At 52.4% G+C, this 9288-nt stretch overlaps 1 protein-coding gene across 3 annotated transcripts in view; it reads left to right on the forward strand.

Annotated features, from left to right (window-relative positions):
- Sh3bp2 (SH3 domain binding protein 2) overlaps positions 1-9288 on the forward strand; it is a 38179-nt gene continuing 28891 nt past the window's right edge. The window contains exons 1-2 of one of the 3 annotated variants that reach the window (XM_021162206.2): positions 44-112; positions 6842-6923. The gene's annotated coding sequence lies outside the window, so the exon portion shown is untranslated. Of the gene's footprint in view, positions 113-4497; positions 4757-6841; positions 6924-9288 lie in introns of those variants that run through there. The other 2 variants (XM_021162205.1, XM_029477654.1) reach the window with 2 other exon arrangements.

Consider the following 9288-nt stretch of genomic DNA (forward strand, 5'->3'; position numbering starts at 1 on the left):
AGGCGGGGCCTGCACCGGAGTGCCTGGCTGCGGGCACAACTGGCCGCAAAGCGGAGCAACAGAGCAGGGATCCGCCTCCCGGACGCAGGGTCCCTGGGCTGGGAACCGGCAGGTAAGGCACTTCAAGGGTTTCGGGACGGGTCGTGGACATGCGCGGCACAGTGGTGTCTCAAAGACCTGCCTGGGTCCCTTGAACCTGTGTCCCGCTGTAAGGTGGGAGTGGGGTTCTCAGGTCGGACGGCGGCGGCAGTCTGGGCTCAGGGCTGGGCGTTCAGTCTAGGAGATAGGGCTGGTTTGGCGAGTGTCCTGGTCCCTCCGGTCCCTCCGGCTCCTCCGGCACCCGTTGCTAGGCCCAGGTTACAGGGCACATCTAGCGGGGTTTCCAAAGACTTGGGAGATAAATTTGCTTACATTCCCTCCAAACTTTTCTTCCTTCAGAGGCTCATGAAGTTTAAGAGAAAAGCCACCTGTTAGTGCTGTTCACACTGACGCGTGAATGACTGAGTGGGTGTAGGGAGTTTGGAGATTTTTGAGGAGGAGTGAGTCTCTGAGAAGATAGAAGAGTGTTCAGAGAGTTGTAGGTTAGCGGACATGTGGGTTTCCACCTCCACCCTTCTGTGGCTCTGGGCCTTGGCTGTTAACAGATTGAGTCCTGCTGGAGTCAACTCCCTCTGCCACCTCCCATGACCCTGCGTAGCTCCTGTTATCTTTCTGCCTTTCTGTTTGTCCATTCCTTGACACTGGTAGTTCTGTGCCTTTTGTCAGGTGACTCCATAAGAGCTCTAGAGAAGCCACCCCCACTGGGCACAGCGTGGGACTTCGGGGGTTACAATATGTGACTATTAAGGATGCTACATCCCACCTGAAGGGGCTCTGAATATCACCTGCTGGATCAATGGTGCAACACAGAATGGGTTCAGGAGCTAGGCGCTGGGCTGGGAGCGAGAACACAGACTCAGGTCAACCCTGTGAGCTAGGTGCGTGTTGTTCTCACTGGCTTCGGTCCCTCTAGACCACAGCGTTCTTTTCCTGGTAGGGAAGCCCAGCCTTAGGCCCCAGATTTAGCTCTCCACTCCTGGGGCATGAGAGGGCTCCAAGAAGATGTCAATCTCAGGTCTGTCCACCTCCTTCCCCATGCCCCTTCTGGCAAGAGAGGAAAGGGAGACTAGCCTTTGGGGGGAGGCTGGGCTGGGAGAGACAGAAGGGAAGAGGGTAGACTCCAGGACTGCCTTCACCCTTCCTTTTCACATGGATAGAGGAAGTGGGGTGCTGAGTCAGCCCACAGTATCCTTTTGTCCCCATATGGATGCATGTGCATATGTAGGCCTCCAGAAATCCAAAAGGTCCAGAGAGTCAAAACGCCCTGCTTTAGTCATAGAAGGGCAGATGGAAGGGCACAAACACAGGCTGGGGGCTTGGGTTCAAATTCAACTACATGCTGTGCATCAGGCGTTCCCTCCCGCTGAACCTCCATTACATCTGTAACATGAGGAGTGGCAAACACTTTCTACCCAGGGGTGGTTATGAGTGCCCACAGTCTGCTAGTGGTGAGTAGCTGATACTCACTCAGATGCTGGGGTGTTTCCCTGTGTGTACTGCTCAGTCAGGGACAACAGGCCATTTTGTCTTGTGGTTGAGGTGGGCAAGGCCAGGCCTGGAGAGGCCTGGGTTATAGGGCAGGCTTCCAGGTTCCTGCCTGCATTGGTCCTGTGGGCAAACACCTGTGTTCACAAAGACTGACCAGTGTGAGTTCCGTCCTTAAAGCTCCATTGTGGGGACCAAGGGTCAGAGATTCTGGCAGACCCTACGGTGCCATCATCTGGCTGGCTCATGGCCTTCCAGATTTCCTGGGCACAGACATATATGGCTCTTTTATAGCACTGCTGGGCAGAGGAAGTGGGCAGCCTAAGCAGAGGAGATGGGGAACCTAGAGCCTAGGAAAGGCAAGATTTGTGGGAAAGGGATTCTCTGGGCTGGGCATGAAGCTGTTACGTAGGAGCAGACAGACCAGGGAGGATAGCAAATCATTGATCAAGATGCCCTTTTCGGGGCTAGAAAGATGGCTCAGAGGTTAAGAGCACTGACTGTTCTTCCAGAGGTCCTGAGTTCAATTCTCAAAATGCCCTTTGTATGCCAGATGTAAAAGCATGGGGAAGTCTGGGGAGTGGGAAAGGGGACTCTTTGTACCTCAGAGTCCTCCTCGGAGAGTAGAGTACCCCAGTGTGCCTCTGCAGTCCTCCAGTAGTGCTATTTGGGCATTCATGAGCTGGAGATGGTCTCGTGTGTGCAGTGAATAGGAGCTGTGGGAATTTTCCATGCCCACTTCCACCCCCCTCACTGCCCCGCAGCCCAGAGAAAGGCTGCTGCCTCCTGCCATGATTCAGGGTCCTGAGGCTCCCAGCAAATTACACTTCTTCTTGTTTTAATGATTTATTCATTTTATGTACGCTGGTGATTTGCCTGGATGTCGATGTGAGGGTGTCAATTCTCCTGGAACTGGAGTTACAGACAGTTGTGAGCTCTCATGTGGATGTCAGAAATTGAACCCGAGTTCTCTGGAAGAGCAGCCAGTGCTCTTAACTGCTGAGCCATCTCTCCAGCCCCAAATTATACTTCTAAACTCTCACTTTTCTGTTCTGTAAAGCAAAGTGCAGATGTAGGGCCACATGGCTGGACTGGGGCTTTGTATCGGTGCCCCACCCCAACCCATGAACTCCAGGGACAGTAGGAATGAAACAGAAAGCTGGCTGGACTTTGGGATGGGGGCATCACAGGTACCCAGATGCCATTCCCTCTGCTGTTTGTCTTCTTCCCCAGCGCTGAATTCTGAGCTTCTAGCACCAAGTGATTGGACTCTCTGTTGCTCCATGAAGGAATCACTGCCTCCAGGATTTAGGGACAACTCCTTGGTCCATGTGAGCTGGCCATAGAGGTCCCAGAAATACCTGAGTGGTTTTTGCTAGCTGGCTTCCAGTAATAGCATTGGCTTGATCACTTTGCTCAGTGATCCAGGGAAGTCAGTAGGCCTTACGGGCAAACAGGCACCCTGGTAGCATAGACTTTCGTGCCCTACAGCCAAACTCTGATTCTGAGAATTGCTGTCTACTTCCCTTTGAGTCACGCTTACTGCACACCCATTGGGAATGGTGGCATGGCCTACAGCCAAGTACCCTTGCTTTAGGCCACTGAGTAGGGTGCAGTGTATCTGCCTGCCTGAGCCTGCAGAAGGTGTGGTTCATGGCCTGGGATCTGCCAGGCTGGTAATATGTATTATATGGCCAGAGCTGAGCTCTCCCATGGCCCAGGGTTAAGCCAGCTCAAGCTGCTTTCCTGGGTTCTGAGAGCAGAGGCTGACCAGCAAAGGCACAGAGCTTGTCACAAGAACCAAGACAAAGTCACAGTCTGGGCCTTATCCAACTTGAGGTTTTGGGCTTCAGCACCTTCGCTGTGAAATGGGATCAGATCACAATTAGCTAATGGGATTTCAATGACATTAAATGACAACTCCCTCAGACTTCAAGCACCAGCAGATGAGAGCACTCACCTGAGATGCCTCTCAAGGCAGTCTCCTCAGACCTGAGCTGGTGATTCCTGCTCTTGTCCCTGAACAGACATGTCTAATTTGGGAGTTTCTATGACCTGGACCTCAGGGTATTATACTCTGTTCTGTGGTTTTATTTGTTTGTTGTTGTTGTTGTTTCTTTGAAACAGGGTTTCTCTGTATAGCCCTGGCTGTCCTGGAACTCACTCTGTAGACCAGGCTGGCATCAAACTCAGAAATCCGCCTGCCTCTGCCACCCAAGTGCTGGGATTAAAGGCGTGCGCCACCACTGCCCAGCTGTTCTGTGGTTTTAGAAGAGCACCTGTCTCCATCCCTGGGCTCCCCCCCATGACCCTACCCACCTTGCTAAGACGGGTTAGAAGATGGCCAAGCACTCATAGCTGCCTACTTATAACCAAGATGGGAAGAGGCCAGGGCTGGTGTGGGGACCTAGAATGCTGGGGTGGGTTTTAGCTTTACTTCATTGCTTTGAAAGCCTAGACCAGCACTCACAGTTCACTTGGGAGCTGGACGGGGAGCTGAGGATTTCCACTCCATATTATTCCCTGCATCTATGACATTGGCAGACTCAACTTCAGTAAGCTGGTTATCTGGACCAGTACCCATTCCATGCAAGCTGTGTACTGTGTGTACCAGGCCCAAAGCTAAGCCTGGACCATAGGAGTGGTCAGGCCCACAGGCTGGAGGACAAGGATTGCTGGCAGATGCTGTAACTCAGTGTCTAGCCCATCCCACAACACTCTCTGAGAAGGAATTTTTGTTAAAGACATAATGATCCTGCTTAGTCACCAGCGGTCCCTTCTTGGCTGCCTGCACCCTGCCCTACTCCTGAGCTGTGGGCCTCTTCATAGCTCAGCATACACAGCAACCTATCTGTCCACCCCCTTGAGTAGGGAGGTTCCTGTGGGCTGGGTGGGTTGGGCATTGCTGGCAGAGGTAGTGGAGAACTCTGCCAGGCTTTGAAGTTGGTTTGCCACTTTCCTCTCCACTGAGCACCGGAGACAAACATAACCCATCATCTTGGAACAGTGCTGCCTGGGCTGGCAGTTTCCATTCAGACAGTAGTGGGTTGTTGTGCTGGGGCCTCTCATGAAACTCTCTAGGTTTCTGTCACAGCCCCTCCCATCTGCCGCTCAGCAGCAGGGACCCAGCCTCTTCTGAACCTGGTCTTATTGGCTTCAGCAAACAGGACAGGTAGGAAGACAGGGAATTTTTTTCTGGTAGGAAAAATAGTTGCCACATGTGGCCCTGCCCTAAAATGAAATAGTGCTTTTCTCTGTGACTGCTCCTGTTGAAAGACGAATGCTGATACTTAACCTGGCAGGGAGATACCATGGTTGTGAAGGTGTTTTTCCCAGGGCAAGGTTTATCCTTCAGATGTGCTGACACCTGCAGTTTCCTGATGGCAGAGTCCTGAGTTGACAGAGTAAGGAGTGTGCCCTAGGGACACAGAGGGAGGTACCGAGCAGGGCGAGGCACAGCAGAAACAGCACTGGCCCTGAATGCTGCTGCTTCTCCTGTTTGAACCCAGGAAGGGGAGCCCCTTTCTGGAAGAGTGAAATGGTTGACACTGACCTTTCCCCCCTGATGACTAGGCAAACAGTGTGGAGGCGTGGTCCTGGCAGGCAGATCAGTGGCCAGCTGCATGGGTCTGACCACGGTAGAGCAAGGAAGGGAGCAAGTCCTCTGATGCCATTATGTTCTGTTGTCAGAAGCCTCTAGGGACACACAAATGGCCTCCTGCGCCTGGGTTGGTGCAGATGCTTCCAATAGACCTACTGTGTGAGCTGGACACTTTATACTCTCTGTAAAAGGGCAGACATGGAAGGTCTAGCCTCATCACATACACTTAGAAGGTATGTGATGGTGAGGGGAAACCCAGCCACTGCTAGCACTGGGATATAGAGTACAACTCAGTGGAAACCGGCTCTATGCAGGGCCTGAGGACCTCTGTAGCTGGAGTCAGGCTCTCTAGAGTTGCCCACTGACCAGCGCTAATGGCACTAAGAGTTAGACCTCAGCCTGAAGCTGGAGTTGCCACTATCTCTGACCTACACCCACTTGTCTCTGGTCTTTGAGCTGTGCCTCAGGACGGCCTCCCTTCCCTGTGAATTCCTGCCCAAACTTCCTATTGCTTGTCTGTCCAATTCTACCAGGAGGGTGAGTTTTGTGCAGGGAACGCCATTCCAGCTTTTGAGCCTAGCACATGCCAAGGCTGGGACTTCTGCCCCAGGATGGAACCATAGGGCAGGGGCCCTCTAGAATCACCTGCTTTCCAGACTTCTCTAGAACTGAAGCCCGTCCCTTTCAGAACCAAAGCTATAGTTGCTCAGGAAGGTGGGGCCTGGCCCTGGTTCTGCCAGCTATGGAGTCTGCTGTTGGGTCCACTACACTTAAAGTAGGAACAGAGGTCAACACTGGGTTCCCCAGCTCAGTTTCAGGAAAGTTTGATCTCTGATATCAACCTTCCTATTTTCTCAAAAAATGTGACCAGGAGGGTGAAGTGCTGTGGTTCATGGTGGCTGTGCCCACTCCGGAGACAGGAAGTTGCTTAGGAAGGAAGAGGGTTGAGAAAGGACATTCCCCTACCCCCACCTCTGGGTTCTGCATCAGACGCCCCTTCCACAATCAGGGTTCTTCCCACTGGGCATCGAGAAAGCAGCTGTCTTGGGGATGGGGACTGGAGAGACAAGAAGAGATTCATAGGCCTCAGCCTACTCAAGATATCCAAGGATGGTACACAAGGTACCATGTGGAGTTGGGGCAGGAAAAGCTTGCTGGTCAGAGGCACGGAGAAAGGAATGGTTCTGGCGAATGTGCGTCCTGTGAGCACAGAGGTTGTGTTCTGTGATTTGTGTATGTGTGTGTGTGTATGTTGTATGATTACATGTGTGTATGATTTTGTATGGGGGATTTCATGTGCACATATATAAGGCAGTAAGTGGTGGTGCATTCCTTTAATCCCAGCACTTGGGAGGCAAAGGCAGGCAGATCCATGAGTTTGAGATTAACCTGGTCTACCGAGTGAGTTTCAGAACAACCAGGGCTTCTCAGAAAAACCCAGTTTCAAAAATCCAACCAACCAATCTTCCGGAACATTCATGTCCACATATGTATGCATACACGTAGAAGACCAAGGTTGTTGTTGGGTTTCTTTCTCAATTGTTTTCCACTGTATTTTTGAGGTAGGGTCTCTCACTGAACCTGGAACTTGCCAATTTGGGTAAATTGGCTGGTTAACAGGGCTCATTAATCCACCTGTCTCTGTCCACCCTCCAGTACTGGAATTGCTGATGTACACTGCCTTACCCAGTTTATGTGGGTGATTGGGGATCAGAACTCACGTCCTCCTGCTTGAGTGGTAAGTGCCTTATGGTCCTTTGGTTTCTGTTTTTAAGGATCACTCTGAGCTGGGCCTGAGATGGTGCGCACCTCTAGTTAGCACTTGGGAGGGAGAAGCAGGTTGATGACCAATCTGAGACCAATCTGGTTTACATAGCAAGCTGTAGGTTAGCTGGGGCTACACAGTAAGAGCCTGTCTTGGAAGACTGAAGAGGTAAACATAAAAGCTCTCTTTGAGGTCTGAAGACCATCTCAGAACCTCCACCCTGCAGCAGTATCCCCTGAAGAAGTTGGTGAGGAGTAGGTATAAAAAGACAGGCCTATGGAGGCTGATGGAGGGGTTGGGGTCAAGCAACTAGGGAGGGGTAAAGCGGGGTAAAGCTCTATAAAGGGACCCACAGATAGGGAACAAAGCTAGAAAGAACTGGGTCTAGTGGTTCCGGCTGGGCCCAGCCCCCTCTCCATACAGCCCATGTCTCTCTGCTGGGTTTCTCTTTGCTGCTGATGACAGCTGTATCTCCAGAGGGAGGAGCCAGCCTTGTTAACCTGAGGCTGTGTCTGCAGCGCTGACAGAGCTGTGCTATAGCCTCTGTGGACCGTCTGTAGCCAGAGAGAGAGGCTGACTCGTAGAAGCATAGACCTGGGTTCTGCTGACCACCAGAAGCCACGTTACCTGTGGGAGTCTCCAAGGGGTAGGTGACAAGGCCTGATGCTGCCACACTAGGCATGGGAACAGGGAGTCTGTCCAGATAGGAAAGCACTGGATTTGGGGTTAACATAGATCTGAGGCTGTGGTGGTCAAGGCCTCTGAAGGAGAGCTGGACTTAGAGAACCAGACTCAGGGAACAGCGGAACATATACAGCCACCAGAGACCTGCCATCTTCAGAAGCCTCCCTGCCCCTGCTGCCTGAGGGCCTTAAGGATATTGTCCCACAGCCTGATCCTGAATTACCTGACTGGAAGGCCAGGAGTAAGTTTGTGGGTGCTAGTGGCTCAAGGTTGTCAGGGAACAGTGTGAGAGGGGCCCAGGATGTCATGGTACTGGATGAAGACCTTGAACCCTGAGCTTTTAAAGTCACCTTTAAAAGCTGCCTCGTGCTGTGGCTGAGGCTGCCTCGTGCTGTGGCTGAGACAGGCTGTCTGAAAACAGGAGGCGAGGTACAGGAGGCCTGGCCTTGGAAAGGGTTGAGCCATTGGGTGGGTAGAGAGAAGATTCTCCCTTCCCCCTGCCTGGTCTCTTCTGGCTGTCAATGTCTAGACCAGACTTTTGAAAGAAGGCCAGGCCCGGGCCTCCAAACAATGGGGTAGTGTGAGGGTGCCTGGGGATGTTCAGGTCAGCTGAGCACTCTGTGGAACCATGCTGAAGGATGGGGACAGGATCCAGCTGTAGGCCGTGAGTCATGGTGTCCACCACCAGGCCTTTGAGGCCCTGGGTTCCTGGCTGAGGAGGAACAACCAGTTCTCAGTTCCGCAAGCCTGGGTCTGGCCTGAACCTCCTTCCTGCTTTTGGTCCCTCTCCACAGATCTTCCTGTGTGTCCCCTAGTTCCTTCCCCCTGGTCCGTCTTTTTCCCTCCCTCACTGTCCAACCTGAGACCTGGACCTGGTTACAACAGCTCTCCACAGCCTCTTGCCTACTGAGGCCCCAGCAGAAGGCCCAGACTGCCACCAGTGCTACCTTTGATGGCCCGTGGCTCACCCCAAGAGGAACCCAATGAAAGGGCAAAGTGCTGCCTAAAAGGAGACCTAAAATTTTATGAGTATGCTGCAGATTCAGACTAGTGTCTCAAGTTCAGGACCATCTGGGCAACATAGCAAGACCTTGCATCACCAAGAGGGGGCTTGGAGGTATACCTGAGTGGTGGAACACTTGCCCAGTGTGTGTGCATGCGTATGTGTAACCACACTACTGTAGAAAATACATAACAAAGACTTAAGCAATAAAAGGTAACAAAATCCAAAAGATTAAGGGATAAAATAAACCCAGAGAATAAAAATTAAACAATTTGGAGCAACTTAAAAATAGCAATATTTGGGGGTGGGAAAGTGGGGAGAGCCATGGGATTAAAACAGAGCTGAGGGTAACATGGAGGATGGGCAGAGCTGGCAGATCAGCTGATGCAGCCTGAACGGGCCTTACCTGTGGCAGGGTAGACAGGGGTCAGAACATTCACAGGAAACCATGGCTAAGAATGAAGGCCAGGCTTGGTGACTCTGGACCCTGGAGCTCACTGGGTGAAGTGCTGGCTAGTGCCCAGGCTGGGGTGAAGTGCTGGCTAGTGCCCAGGCTGGGGTGAAATGCTGGGTAGTGCCCAGGCTGGGGTGAAGTGCTGGGTAGTGCCCAGGCTGGGGTGAAGTGCTGGGTAGTGCCCAGGCTGGGGTGAA

The sequence above is a fragment of the Mus caroli genome, chromosome 5 (assembly GCF_900094665.2).
Source record: "Mus caroli chromosome 5, CAROLI_EIJ_v1.1, whole genome shotgun sequence".
In the NCBI taxonomy this organism is placed as follows: domain Eukaryota; kingdom Metazoa; phylum Chordata; class Mammalia; order Rodentia; family Muridae; genus Mus; species Mus caroli.